Source organism: Bombina bombina, chromosome 7 (assembly GCF_027579735.1).
Source record: "Bombina bombina isolate aBomBom1 chromosome 7, aBomBom1.pri, whole genome shotgun sequence".
NCBI classification, from domain to species: Eukaryota; Metazoa; Chordata; class Amphibia; order Anura; family Bombinatoridae; genus Bombina; species Bombina bombina.
In genome coordinates this window covers 44070566-44085950 of record NC_069505.1, presented here as the reverse complement: position 1 = coordinate 44085950, position 15385 = coordinate 44070566, and positions in this window count along the sequence as shown.

Below are 15385 nucleotides of genomic sequence, written 5' to 3'. Positions count from 1 at the left end.
ATTTTAGCATACTTGGTTTTACCAAGGTCATGCACTTGTATAGGGATAAATAGATCCTCTTTAACTCTCTCAATCCCTGTGAGGTATTGAGCGTGGCCTCCCCCCTTAGGGATTTTATGATCCCCCTTGTGGAGTGATATGGTTAATACATCGCCATCTAGGGAAATATTCGCTATCTTTCCAGGCGATATTTTAAAAGTATTACCATCACAGCCACTAAAAGGAGTCTGATCATCTATTTGTAGGATAGTGATTTCAGGTACAGAGTTATTCCTGAAATGAATCTCCACAGCATCTGGTTTCTCTTCTACCACGTGACAGCTATGTCGGGCGCGAGATATACCAGATTTTTCATAATTGATAGGCCGTTTAACTTGTGACCAAATTACATTATTTATGCAATCAATTATGGTGCTTAATCGCTTCAGGAGATCACTACCAATAATTAAACAATCAGTTGGCAGATCCACTATAATGACAGGGTGTCTTATGACCCTGTTCCCCAATTTAAATTTTAACCATGCAGTACCGTAAACTTTTAGGGAGTCACCCCCAACACCTATTAGAGAACCGTCAAATTCTTTTATTTTAGGTTTGTGGGGTGTTAGCTCATTTAGCTGTGTGTAGTACCTGTGGGATAAGATAGTCGCCTATGACCCAGTGTCAATTAATCCCCTGATAGGGTTGGAGACTGAATCTTGCAGCTCAACTAATACATAATATCTTCCTGCAGTTTCTACCATTTCACACATAAAATTGGCATTCTCACACATCTGTGGGCTTCGCCACGTGTTACCTGAATTCGCCGTGTCATTCGATGCAGAGGAATCTTCATACCTACCTGTTTCCTCTATGACAGGGTCAGTTGGATTCTTTTGTACTGCATCTGTGGAGATAAGGTTAGGAGAGAGCTGCAAGGGAAGAGGTTTGTTAGTTTTTCCCGGATGAGGTCGCTCATCGTCACAGCTAATTTGTCCGTTTCCGGTCTGTGGGGAGAGAACATGATTAGTATCATTGATATTTATTATTACATTTTGTATATTTCTCCCCTCCCCTTCAGGTGATACTGCAGTATTTATGACTGTGCCTGTGGTCCACTGCTGACCACTGGCTGTACCCCTAAAAAAGTATTGTTCGGTTGCTGAGCCGTAGATTTTTGACTCATATTAGCGATTTGTTCGCTCAACCGATTTAACTGGGTAAACAGCATATCTACCTGATTGTACAAGTTACCTCTACCCCTGGGCCTATCTCCTGGTGCCCCATTGTACTGATTCCTGGACCATTGGGTTCCCTCAGAATCAGGGCCGTTATTTCTATTCTGGCATGGTTGCCCCTGGGGTTCAGCTTGTTCAGCATTAGTATTTTGGGGAGCATTATATACCTGGGGTGTCTGGTTACTCTGAGAATATCTTCGCCGTCTATTGTATCTACCCTTGCGCGGATACCAATTATTTGGTGGGTATTCTCTTTGTGAGTAATTATTCACCTGATTATGTCCCCCACTTTGGTTATAGTCTCCCTGCGCCTCAACCTGTGTAGGGGGAGGGACGGAATTAAACTTCTGTGGAGATGGCATGTTTTGACTGGCCACCTCTGCATAAGTTTTGTTTTTAGACTCCAAATTGAGGGGTTTAGGTGACACCCTAGTTTCTGCTACAATTTTGGGTTTTGATTCCTTTTTAACCCCCTGCTCACTGGACTGCTGAATAGAGTATAACTTCATACTCTCTTTGATCAGCCATTCCAATGAGCAGTCCTCATCAAAATCTCTAGCTAAGTTGATTTTGATGGGTGTAGGCAATGCTTCAAAAAATAAATTTACAAATTCTGAGCCATCAAATCTGGGATTATCTTCAGCCATACTGTACGCATTTTTCAATACAGAAAGGAATTCGATTGGACTCTGATTCGCACAACACTTTAAACCATATACCGCTATCTTCGCTGCAGTTTTAGTGCGATATTGCCCGAATTCTTTTCTGCATTGTTGTTTTACCCCATTCCAGGAATGAATATTCATATCCTTTAGTGAGGCAAAGAATTTGTGATGCTTACTGTTAAATACCCAAGGTAGAAATTCAATTTTCAATTTCTCACTTGTAACATTCATTATAGCTAACGCATTTTCAAAAGCCTGTAAATGATCAATTACAGATGTTGTTCCCTTATTGGAGAATATAGGTACTGCGCGTTGTACGAAGGTGATTATTTTATGGGAATCATAGACTTTATCAGACTTATTTTGGGATTCTCTGTTAGAGTTTCCCTCCCCCGCATCAGCTGCGCTACAGCTGTCCTCTAGATTTACATCCTGAGGGGATTGTCTATTTGGAAAATCTATTTCTGACCCGTTAGGGGTCATTTGTCTATGTTGTTCTATATATTTTCGTACCTCGTCCCTGACGCGTTCGCTAAAGGAGTTAGCATTATCTGTATTATTCTCATTGCTAATATAGGGGTTTTCATTATGGCGATATGACCTTTTTAAATCGCTTAATTCTCTCTGGCTTTGCGCAAGCTGTTTATTTAAATCTTGTATCTGTGCGATTAAGTCTGTATTATGCTTATCTAAGGCTATTAGGTTTTGGGCAAATTCATCCATTTTATTTTTGGCTATTTTTAAACCCTCTTCGCGTCTGCGCGAGGAACGAATACTATTTTCTAGCTCCTGTATTTGCAATCGTTTGTCTGTGACACAAAACGACATTTCGTCAATTATGCATATTAAAAGGGGCCAGGATTTTAGTATTAGTTCGTCTCGCTTTATGGGAGCTTTGCATTGATTAATCGTTAATAATTCCTGGAAGAATTCATTCTCTTCATTCCACATATTATTATTAACGGTAATATTTTTAGCCCTAGTTTCAAGCGTATCCTTAAAATCATTTAATTCACCCGCAATATTAAACTTCCCTTTAAGGTAACTTAAGATATCTTTCTTAAGGACCTGACCTTTAGTAATAGGTATGGTTATGGGACCAATTTCATTGCTATGTATAGAATTAAATGAGTCACTTCTGGCTACAGACATTATTATATTGGTTTAGTACTTAGTTAAACTAAAACGCTAATACGATTTTTGCCAATAATATAAGAGAGAAGGAAAAATGTTATATTTAAAAAAAAAAAAAATATTATTAATTTTGAAATATGAAAAATTAATATTTCGAAATATGAAAAATTTATATTTTTGATTAACTTTGAAAATATGAAAAATTAATATTTTTGATTAATTTTTAAATATGAAAAATTTATATTTTTATTAATCTTTCAAAAATTAATCTTTAATAATATTTCAAGATATTAATATCAATCTCGAAATATGAAAATTAATATTTCAACTTTTCAAAAAAAATTATATCTTCAAAATATAAATATCGAAATATGATTTTTTTTTTCTCTTTTATAATAATTTCTATTTACTTACAAATATATTATATCAATTATGATGGATATTATTAAATCTCATGCAAAGTGCCTCCAATTATTATGTCAGTATATTTATGAAAATATTAGTAGTGCTATCCAAATAATATATCAGTTTATGGCAGGGTTATAAACACAATCTTATATTAATTTTCCTTAAAAATTGAAACCCTAATCAACCATGCATCTACTAGACCATACAATTAATATAAATATCTGAATTCTTTTATTTAGTTAATATCCATAAACATATTGAAGTATATTCGCAATAAAAGGAAATGAAACAAAATTTATATGCATTAAAACCAACTCTTAAGATATGCTATCCTTCTTACAAAACCCAGAAAAATATACCTTCACAATTCAGCCTTATTTATTTAATACAATGGGACTAAAACCTTTAACATCCAAGCAATACAATACTAAACTGTGCTCTTTCAACAATAGGATAATATATATATATTCTGCTATTTAACTGCAATTTATCTTAATACAGAATTAACTTACAATATCAGAACTTGCACAGATGATTTACTTAGCAAATCAGATACAGATTTAAAAGTATAATCTGCTCTTTAAATCTATTAACTGTAAAGGCTATGCATATGACTTATCTTACAAAACCCAGAAAACTGTATCTTTAAACTGCAGTGACTTTAAAATATCACATGTAATTAGAAGCCCTTTTCTTATACTCTATATATATACGTTACCAAAATGAGATCCAACTTCAAGATTTTTCACACCTCATATAAAATAAGTGTAATTGCAATGGAATAGGAGAGTATGGCCCTAGTTTGACTGTGTCCCACGCAAAACAGTTTCAGTCAGTTACAAAACTTTGCAGCCAGTGTCTTCCCCTTTCCTTCTGCATACAACTTATTAGTCTAATCATAGGTGTGAAATATGGGTGGCCCTTCAAAACCTTGTCCCTCTATTGGATAATCTGAATATCCCATTTCCAACAGCCAAAAAGCTTTCTGGCTGTAGTTCTCTCATGGCAACACTGGGTGGCATCATTACAAACATACATAGCAACATTTGAATCAACTTAAATCAGTATTTCTATTAAATGGTTATTCATTTTATCATAATTTACTGCAACAACTATTCACAATATTTGTTTTGGATAAGTTATATCTTAATGAATTTTCTGATCATTTTGATATGAAACATCAAATACATCTAGCATTATATTAAAATAATTTATATTTCATAGTCATATCATATCAAATATATATCTCATAGTCATATCACATCAAAGTAACTTCCATATTTTCATCTCACTATATTTTAAAAGATGTATGTGAAACTTTATAAACATTTATTTGCACGTTTATATGATATGACTTAATTCATTTCATGCAGGCATTCCGTCTCTTTCTAAGTGCATAGATTGATGCTCATGACCAATGGTTGTCTGCAATAAAAATAGAAATAATTATTTGAGATGATCCAAGCATTCATATGTCTATGGTCCATAAGTATTTATTTATATTCTTAAAAACACAGAGGCTAAGTAAGATCTTTTGTGTTTTCAAAACATATATATCATTTCTATGTATATCTGAATTTATTTCCTATATAAATATCCCCTGCAGCAATTATCTATTTAATACAATGTGCTTAATTTCAATATATATATCATGAATCATTCTAAACATACATGGAAAACTGGCATTGTTCCCCTTGCAAAATGTATTTAATTTTATTTGTGTCACCTTCCCCCAAGATGGGGGTTTGCAGTACGTCTTCAAATAGAGATTCAGTGAGATAGAACTGTTGTATCACACGTGTCAAATTCCAAAGGGGTCCTTGAACACATTCTTTTCTCACCTCACCAAATGTTCTGAAGTTATAAAAATCTGCATATATAGTCAAATGAATAGGGTCACTGAGCTATTTCCTTTAGAAAAGAAATGTTTGTGTGTTTTACACTACAGGGGTCGTGCTTCAAAAGGCTCTGCTGATCGTCAATCCTGATAGACGTGTATTAGAAGCTGTGTTCAACAAACTCATGTTCAATTAATCCTGAGGTCTCATCTAACATATACAGTGTATAAAATATACATATATATATATATATATATATATATATGTACACATATGTAATATTCATCATAATATTCATATACTCTGACAATGTATGTATATATATATATATATATATACACACACACACATATATATACACATATATATATATATATATATATATATATATATACACACATTTATATTTAAATATATATATACACATATATATAAAGACAGGGAGAGGAGAGAGGTGTAAATACTGCTAAATAGTTCCAATATATATCACGGTGCAGTACTCAAATTTAAATATATCAATTAAAATGGAGAGAAGACTCAAAGGATATCCAATACCATCCTTTGAAAGAGAGGAAAACAGCACTAGTAACTTAACAAAAAGGTATATTTATTCTGCCCTCTGACAATAAGAGCAAATACCACTGTACAATGATACAGTGTATACAGTTTCCAAAAAGCGTAGAGAGTGTTTCTTTTGGAAACTGTATATACTGTATCGTTGTACACACAACTTTGTATTTACAATGTATAATGTTTGTTACATCTTATAGTGACAGCGGTACCGTTTAGTCCTTTACATTTTTAACAGGTTGATATGTTAAGTGTACAAAGAAGAAGGCGCTTAAGCGCCTCTCTTTTCTTCCCCTTCTTCTTTGTAGACGTCATACCATTCTGATGTGAGGAGAGTGCAGCTTCCTACAACTCCCTTATTCTCATCCTGCTGATCCCATCCCCCTCCCATGGCTTGGACTCATCATTGGGATTATTCCAAATAGAGACTTTCGGCTAGATTTGGAGTTTTGTCGGTAACGACCCGAAAATCTAACGCCAGCTTTTTTCTGGCCGCACCATAAAAATAACTCTGGTATTGAGAGTCCACATAAAGGCTGCGTTAGGCTCCAAAAAAGGAGCGTAGAGCATATTTAATGCAGCTTCAACTCTCGATACCAGAGTTGCTTACGCAAGCGGCCAGCCTCAAAAACGTGCTCGTGCACGATTCTCCCATAGAAAACAATGGGGCTGTTTGAGCTGAAAAAAAACCTAACACCTGCAAAAAAGCCGCGTTCAGCTCCTAACGCAGCCCCATTGTTTGCTATGCGGAAACACTTCCTACGTCTGCACCTAACACTCTAACATGTACCCTGAGTCTAAACACCCCTAACCTTACACTTATTAACCCCTAATCTGCCGCCCCCACTATCGCTGACCCATGCATATTATTATTAACCCCTAATCTGCCGCTCCGTAAACCGCCGCTACTTACATTATCCCTATGTACCCCTAATCTGCTGCCCTAACATCGCTGACCCCTATATTATATTTATTAACCCCTAATCTGCCCCCCCAATGTTGCCTCCACCTGCCTACACTTATTAACCCCTAATCTGCTGACCGGACCGCACCACTATTATTATAAAGTTATTAACCCCTAATCCGCCTCACTAACCCTATAATAAATAGTATTAACCCCTAATCTGCCCTCCCTAACATCGCCGACACCTAACTTCAAACATTAACCCCTAATCTGCCGACTGGAGCTCACCGCTATTCTAATAAATGTATTAACCCCTAAAGCTAAGTCTAACCCTAACACTAACACCCCCCTAAGTTAAATATAATTTAAATCTAACAAAATTAATTAACTCTTATTAAATAACTTATTCCTATTTAAAGCTAAATACTTACCTGTAAAATAAATCCTAATATAGCTACAATATAAATTATAATTATATTATAGCTATTTTAGGATTAATATTTATTTTACAGGTAACTTTGTATTTATTTTAACCAGGTACAATAGCTATTAAATAGTTAAGAACTATTTAATAGCTAAAATAGTTAAAATAATTACAAAATTACCTGTAAAATAAATCCTAACCTAAGTTACAATTAAACCTAACACTACACTATAAATAAATTAATTAAATAAACTACCTACAATTACCTACAATTAACCTAACACTACACTATCAATAAATTAATTAAATACAATTCCTACAAATAACAACAATTAAATAAACTAGCTAAAGTACAAAAAATAAAAAAGAACTAAGTTACAAAAAATAAAAAAATATTAACAAACATAAGAAAAATATTACAACAATTTTAAACTAATTACACCTACTCTAAGCCCCCTAATAAAATAACAAAGCCCCCCAAAATAATAAAATGCCCTACCCTATTCTAAATTACTAAAGTTCAAAGCTCTTTTACCTTACCAGCCCTGAACAGGGCCCTTTGCGGGGCATGCCCCAAGAAATTCAGCTCTTTTGCCTGTAAAAAAAACATACAATACCCCCCCAACATTACAACCCACCACCCACATACCCCTAATCTAACCCAAACCCCCCTTAAATAAACCTAACACTAAGCCCCTGAAGATCATCCTACCTTGTCTTCACCTCACCGGGTATCACACCGATCCGTCCAGAAGAGCTCCTCCGATGTCCTGATCCAAGCACAAGCGGGGGGCTGAAGAGGTCCATGATCCGGCTGAAGTCTTCATCCAAGCGGGGCAGAAGAGGTCTTCCATCTGATTGAAGTCTTCATCCAAGCGGCATCCATCCGGAGCGAAGCGGCAGCATCCTGAAGACCTCCGACGCGGAACATCCATCCTGGCCGACGACTGAACGACGAATGACGGTTCCTTTAAATGACGTCATCCAAGATGGCGTCCCTCGAATTCCGATTGGCTGATAGGATTCTATCAGCCAATCGGAATTAAGGTAGGAATATTCTGATTGGCTGATGGAATCAGCCAATCAGAATCAAGTTCAATCCGATTGGCTGATCCAATCAGCCAATCAGATTGAGCTCGCATTCTATTGGCTGTTCTGATCAGCCAATAGAATGCGAGCTCAATCTGATTGGCTGATCGGATCAGCCAATCGGATTGAACTTGATTCTGATTGGCTGACTCCATCAGCCAATCAGAATATTCCTACCTTAATTCCGATTGGCTGATAGAATCCTATCAGCCAATCGGAATTCGAGGGACGCCATCTTGGATGACGTCATTTAAAGGAACCGTCATTCGTCGTTCAGTCGTCGGCCAGGATGGATGTTCCGCGTTGGAGGTCTTCAGGATGCTGCCGCTTCGCTCCGGATGGATGCCGCTTGGATGAAGACTTCAATCGGATGGAAGACCTCTTCTGCCCCGCTTGGATGAAGACTTCAGCCGGATCATGGACCTCTTCAGCCCCCCGCTTGGGCTTGGATCAGGACATCGGAGGAGCTCTTCTGGACGGATCGGTGTGATACCCGGTGAGGTGAAGACAAGGTAGGATGATCTTCAGGGGCTTAGTGTTAGGTTTATTTAAGGGGGGTTTGGGTTAGATTAGGGGTATGTGGGTGGTGGGTTGTAATGTTGGGGGGGGTATTGTATGTTTTTTTTTACAGGCAAAAGAGCTGAATTTCTTGGGGCATGCCCCGCAAAGGGCCCTGTTCAGGGCTGGTAAGGTAAAAGAGCTTTGAACTTTAGTAATTTAGAATAGGGTAGGGCATTTTTTTATTTTGGGGGGCTTTGTTATTTTATTAGGGGGCTTAGAGTAGGTGTAATTAGTTTAAAATTGTTGTAATATTTTTCTTATGTTTGTAAATATTTTTTTATTTTTTGTAACTTAGTTCTTTTTTATTTTTTGTACTTTAGCTAGTTTATTTAATTGTATTTATTTGTAGGAATTGTATTTAATTAATTTATAGATAGTGTAGTGTTAGGTTAATTGTAGGTAATTGTAGGTAGTTTATTTAATTAATTTATTGATAGTGTAGTGTTAGGTTTAATTGTAACTTAGGTTAGGATTTATTTTACAGGTAATTTTGTAATTATTTTAACTATTTTAGCTATTAAATAGTTCTTAACTATTTAATAGCTATTGTACCTGGTTAAAATAAATACAAAGTTACCTGTAAAATAAATATTAATCCTAAAATAGCTATAATATAATTATAATTTATATTGTAGCTATATTAGGATTTATTTTACAGGTAAGTATTTAGCTTTAAATAGGAATAATTTATTTAATAAGAGTTAATTAATTTCGTTAGATTTAAATTATATTTAACTTAGGGGGGTGTTAGGGTTAGACTTAGCTTTAGGGGTTAATACATTTATTAGAATAGCGGTGAGCTCCAGTCGGCAGATTAGGGATTAATAATTGAAGTTAGGTGTCGGCGATGTTAGGGAGGGCAGATTAGGGGTTAATACTATTTATTATAGGGTTAGTGAGGTGGATTAGGGGTTAATAACTTTATAATAATAGCGGTGCGGTCCGCTCGGCAGATTATGGGTTAAAAAAATTTAATCGAGTGTCGGCGATGTGGGGGGACCTCGGTTTAGGGGTACATAGGTAGTTTATGGGTGTTAGTGTACTTTAGAGTACAGTAGTTAAGAGCTTTATAAACCGGCGTTAGCCCAGAAAGCTCTTAACTACTGACTTTTTTCCTGCGGCTGGAGTTTTGTCGTTAGATGTCTAACGCTCACTTCAGACATGACTCTAAATACCGGAGTTAGAAAGATCCCATTGAAAAGATAGGATACGCAATTGACGTAAGGGGATCTGCGGTATGGAAAAGTCACGGCTGAAAAGTGAGCGTTAGACCCTTTTTTGAGTGACTCCAAATACCGGAGGTAGCCTAAAACCAGCGTTAGGAGCCTCTAACGCTGGTTTTCACGGCTAACGCCAAACTCCAAATCTAGGCCTTAGTTATTAATTTTTTCAATTGTTCATTGGAATGTTATATATACTTGTAAGTAGTTTATTACTTTATACCAATATAAACGTATATTTAGATAGGAATATCATTTAGAATTACACCTGGTATACCTCCTCTTTTCATATTTATATAGAGCGCCCCCTTTTAGTATATATTTAGAGAGATACCCGCTGTTTGATATGTTAAGTGTTTGTATGCTCATTGGTATTTGCTCTTATTGTCAGAGGGCAGAATAAATATACTTTTTTGTTAAGTTACGAGTGCTTTTTTTCTCTATTTCAAAGGATAGTATTGGATATCCTTTGAGTCTTCTCTCCATTTTAATTGATATATATATATATATATATATATATATACAGGGAGTGCAGAATTATTAGGCAAGTTATATTTTTGAGGATTAATTTTATTATTGAACAACAACCATGTTCTCAATGAACCCAAAAAACTCATTAATATCAAAGCTGAATAGTTTTGGAAGTAGTTTTTAGTTTGTTTTTAGTTATAGCTATTTTAGGGGGATATCTGTGTGTGCAGGTGACTATTACTGTGCATAATTATTAGGCAACTTAACAAAAAACAAATATATACCCATTTCAATTATTTATTTTTACCAGTGAAACCAATATAACATCTCAACATTCACAAATATACATTTCTGACATTCAAAAACAAAATAAAAACAAATCAGTGACCAATATAGCCACCTTTCTTTGCAAGGACACTCAAAAGCCTGCCATCCATGGATTCTGACAGTGTTTTGATCTGTTCACCATCAACATTGCATGCAGCAGCAACCACAGCCTCCCAGACACTGTTCAGAGAGGTGTACTGTTTTCCCTCCTTGTAAATCTCACATTTGATGATGAACCACAGGTTCTCAATGGGGTTCAGATCAGGTGAACAAGGAGGCCATGTCATTAGATTTTCTTCTTTTATACCCTTTCTTGCCAGCCACGCTGTGGAGTACTTGGACGCGTGTGATGGAGCATTGTCCTGCATGAAAATCATGTTTTTCTTGAAGAATGCAGACTTCTTCCTGTACCACTGCTTGAAGAAGGTGTCTTCCAGAAACTGGCAGTAGGACTGGGAGTTGAGCTTGACTCCATCCTCAACCCAAAAAGGCCCCACAAGCTCATCTTTGATGATACCAGCCCAAACCAGTACTCCACCTCCACCTTGCTGGCGTCTGAGTCGGACTGGAGCTCTCTGCCCTTTACCAATCCAGCCACGGGCCCATCCACCTGGCCCATCAAGACTCACTCTCATTTCATCAGTCCATAAAACCTTAGAAACATCAGTCTTGAGATATTTCTTGGCCCAGTCTTGACGTTTCAACTTGTGTGTCTTGTTCAGTAGTGGTCGTCTTTCAGCCTTTCTTACCTTGGCCATGTCTCTGAGTATTGCACACCTTGTGCTTTTGGGCACTCCAGTGATGTTGCAGCTCTGAAATATGGCCAAACTGGTGGCAAGTGGCATCTTGGCAGCTGCACGCTTGACTTTTCTCAGTTCATGGGCAGTTATTTTGCGCCTTGGTTTTTCCACACGCTTCTTGCGACCCTGTTGACTATTTTGAATGAAACGCTTGATTGTTTGATGATCACGCTTCAGAAGCTTTGCAATTTTAAGAGAGCAATTTTGCATCCCTCTGCAAGATATCTCACTATTTTTGACTTTTCTGAGCCTGTCAAGTCCTTCTTTTGACCCATTTTGCCAAAGGAAAGGAAGTTGCCTAATAATTATGCACACCTGATATAGGGTGTTGATGTCATTAGACCACACCTCTTCTCATTACAGAGATGCACATCACCTAATATGCTTAATTGGTAGTAGGCTTTCGAGCCTATACAGCTTGGAGTAAGACAACATGCATAAAGAGGATGATGTGGTCAAAATACTCATTTGCCTAATAATTCTGCACTCCCTGAATATATACACACACATATATATATATATATATATATATATATAAATTATGCTTACCTGATCATTTCCTTTTCTTCTGATGGAAAGAGTCCACAGCCTTTTGGGAATTCAGAACCTGGCCACCAGGAGGAGGCAAAGACACCCCAGCCAAAGGCTTAAATACCCCTCCCACTTCCGTCATCCCCCAGTCATTCTGCCGAGGAACAAGGAACATTAGAAGAAATATCAGGGTGAAAAGGTGCCAGAAGAACAAAGAACAGACACACCACAAAAAATACGGGTGGGGAGCTGTGGACTCTTTCCATCTAAAGAAAAGAAAATTATCAGGTAAGCATAATTTATGTTTTTCTTCATAAATGGAAATAGTCCACAGCTGCATTCATTACTTTTGGGAAAACAATACCCAAGCTATAGAGGACACTGAATGCTAAAACAGGAGAGTACAAAAAGGCAGCCCATTCTGAGGGCACCAGGCCTGAAACCCCTACACAACAAAAAACCTGCTTCGTCCTAAGCCAAGAAAACTTTGAAAAAGGACACTGACCCACAGAAGATAACAAGCCTTGCTAGAGACCGCAGAAAAATAGACTCGACTGAGCCAACATGCTTCCGGGAGACACCATCGCCCAGCAGTCGGTCCCCCACAACACACCCCTGACGAGAGAAAGGGATCAACCAATGTAAACTCCCAAAAGGAAGAGAACACAGAGAAACTAAACAAGGATACCCAGAAGACCCTAAACAGGGTACAACAAGTTCCAAATAAAATAAGGAAAAAACTCCAGAACCAAGTCAAGCTCACAGAGACCAAAAACCAGTCCTGAGAAACAAGGGGAGGCAACACCCGGACCCCAAAGAGTACAGAAACTACAAGATTAGTACCAGGATCCGAAAACAGAGAATAAAACTTCTATTACAGTGCAAACACACCCTAAATAACAACTGAAGACGAAGTCCTCAAGTCGCCACTCAGAATATCAAGATATTCAGAAGCCAAAATACGTGCCACAAGCCCAGATAGAAAACACCTGCATCAAGCACACACAATAATCATACCAGGATGACTTGTAAACAAAAATACTTGCAGAGCAAGTAAAGAGCAGCTGAAGTAGATTTGATAAAAATACACTTCCCAGTAATGGGAATCAAACCTAAGTTGTCAAAAGACCTAAGCTGTTGCTCTAATGATTATACCTGATCAGAGAACCAACCCCACCTTCAAACTGCGAAACATCCACTGAGCAGTGGACACATCATAGGCTATCCACAAGCCACCACAACTACTCGCGTAACTTGAACATGGAGAAGCACCGAAACCTCAAGAGAGGCTCACCGTACCTCAAGACCCGAGGACTAACCCCAGATCCCAGATTCTGCTCCCAACACCAGACGAGCCCAGTGGCAAGCAGATCTGACAAGCAGGGGAACAAAAAAAAACAATCTCTGCCCAGAAAAAACAGAATGGGACGGACCTAGCCACCCCAATAGAGTTTGGGTGCCAACCCAAATAGGTCCCTCAATTAGGAACTCCCAAGACAACCTCATAGAGATGAACGGAGAAATGCAGTAGATCCCAATAAGACCCAGCACGATACTGAAGACAGTCTCAATGCAGTCTTCAATCTCCACAGATGGAACAGAACAACCCACTATAGGGTAAAATACCCATTCCAATCACCTGCCCACAAGACACGACAGCCAACCTTCCAAGAGAGGAAATTCCACCTCCTAAAGGAGAACAAAATAACCCCCCAAAGGGGAAAGCACAGAGAACAACAACCCCAAACAGGAAGCCGTAGACTGATGAAAACAAAAGCTGAATGAAAATCATCCAGACACCAAAACACAGAAGAACTCCCAATGAAGGAGATCATCCATCATTCAAAGGACAGGACAGATCAAAAAGAGCGTATCCAAAAATGCACAGATCCTGGCCAAGCTGCAAGCAGCTCAACTAACTAGACCCTAAGTTATAGCCAATGTTCCCTGGAAAACTGGAACGCACTGAACCAGCCACAGGATCATAAGGTTCCGGACATCCGGAAAGATCCAAGACAAAAACTATAGGCCGGAGCCCAGAAAGGTGTGGAACCAACCACACCCCAGGGAACACAAATACCCCGTCTGAAAACAGACCTCACAGAGGAATGACCAGGAATAACTGGAAAAAACGGAAAACAAGAGTCACTAGAAAATTCCCAACTCCAAGGGAGAGAACACCCCTTGCCAGAGTCCAGTACTCCAAAAGGAGATAGAGCCAACAGAGTCACTACAAGACTCTAGAGCCCAAAAGGCGGGCAGAACAACACCAAGACATCCAAGACCAAGGTAAAAAAAATAGAGGACCAAATCGTCCAGAGAGGGAGTAGAACAAGGCTAGAGCAAACCCACGAGACCACGCCAGTGTGCTCCTAAACGTCTCCATAAACATCTCAGAGTACGTAACCAGAGGGACAGACCTAAGGAAAAAGAATGCAAAGCATTCCAACCCCGGTAGAAAAAAACCCTAAGCAAAGCTTGGAGAAGGAGGCAACACAGCCTATTGTCCCCGAAATCTCCAAAAAGACCCTAAAAGGCAAGACCACCATGAACCGGCGGCAAGGAGGCCGTAAATCCTCCAAACCTTCACCCACGCGGGAAGGAAACACTCTAAGTCCCGACATACGTCGGAAACAACTGAGTCGGTTGCAGCGGAACTCCCCCGAATTCCAGACGACCAGCTAAAATGGCTAATGAGGACTGAACCAATCCTCCATGCCACACAAACCCTTAGGTCCTTTCAGAATGCTCAGCAGAACTTGTAAATTAAAAACAAAAATAATAATAATGTGAAGCACTCCGCACCCTACCCGGATCAGCCAGGTAGAACAGGCACCACCAGTTTGAAATAGGGACAGAGGGATCTGAACCCAAGCAGGACTAGCCTGCAACCAAGGGCCCAAGGCCTCATATATTCACCCCCAGAGGGAGAATAAACGGCAGATAAACATAGGACCAAACACGTCCTCTAGACAAACTTCCGTAGAAGTAAACAGTGCGATCAAAAGGACGCAAGTATATATTCCAGAAATTAAAATTCCAGAAGGGAAAATAAAACAAACATGAGCTGTAAGCAATAAACATTCATCCTAACCGGAGTGAATAAAGAAGGCAACCCGTTCTCACCTAATAAGAACAGACACACCCGCAGGAATAGCCCAACAGGGACCCTGTTCTGCCAAACTCATAACTGGAAAAGGATACTCAACAGTAAGCCTATAAGAGG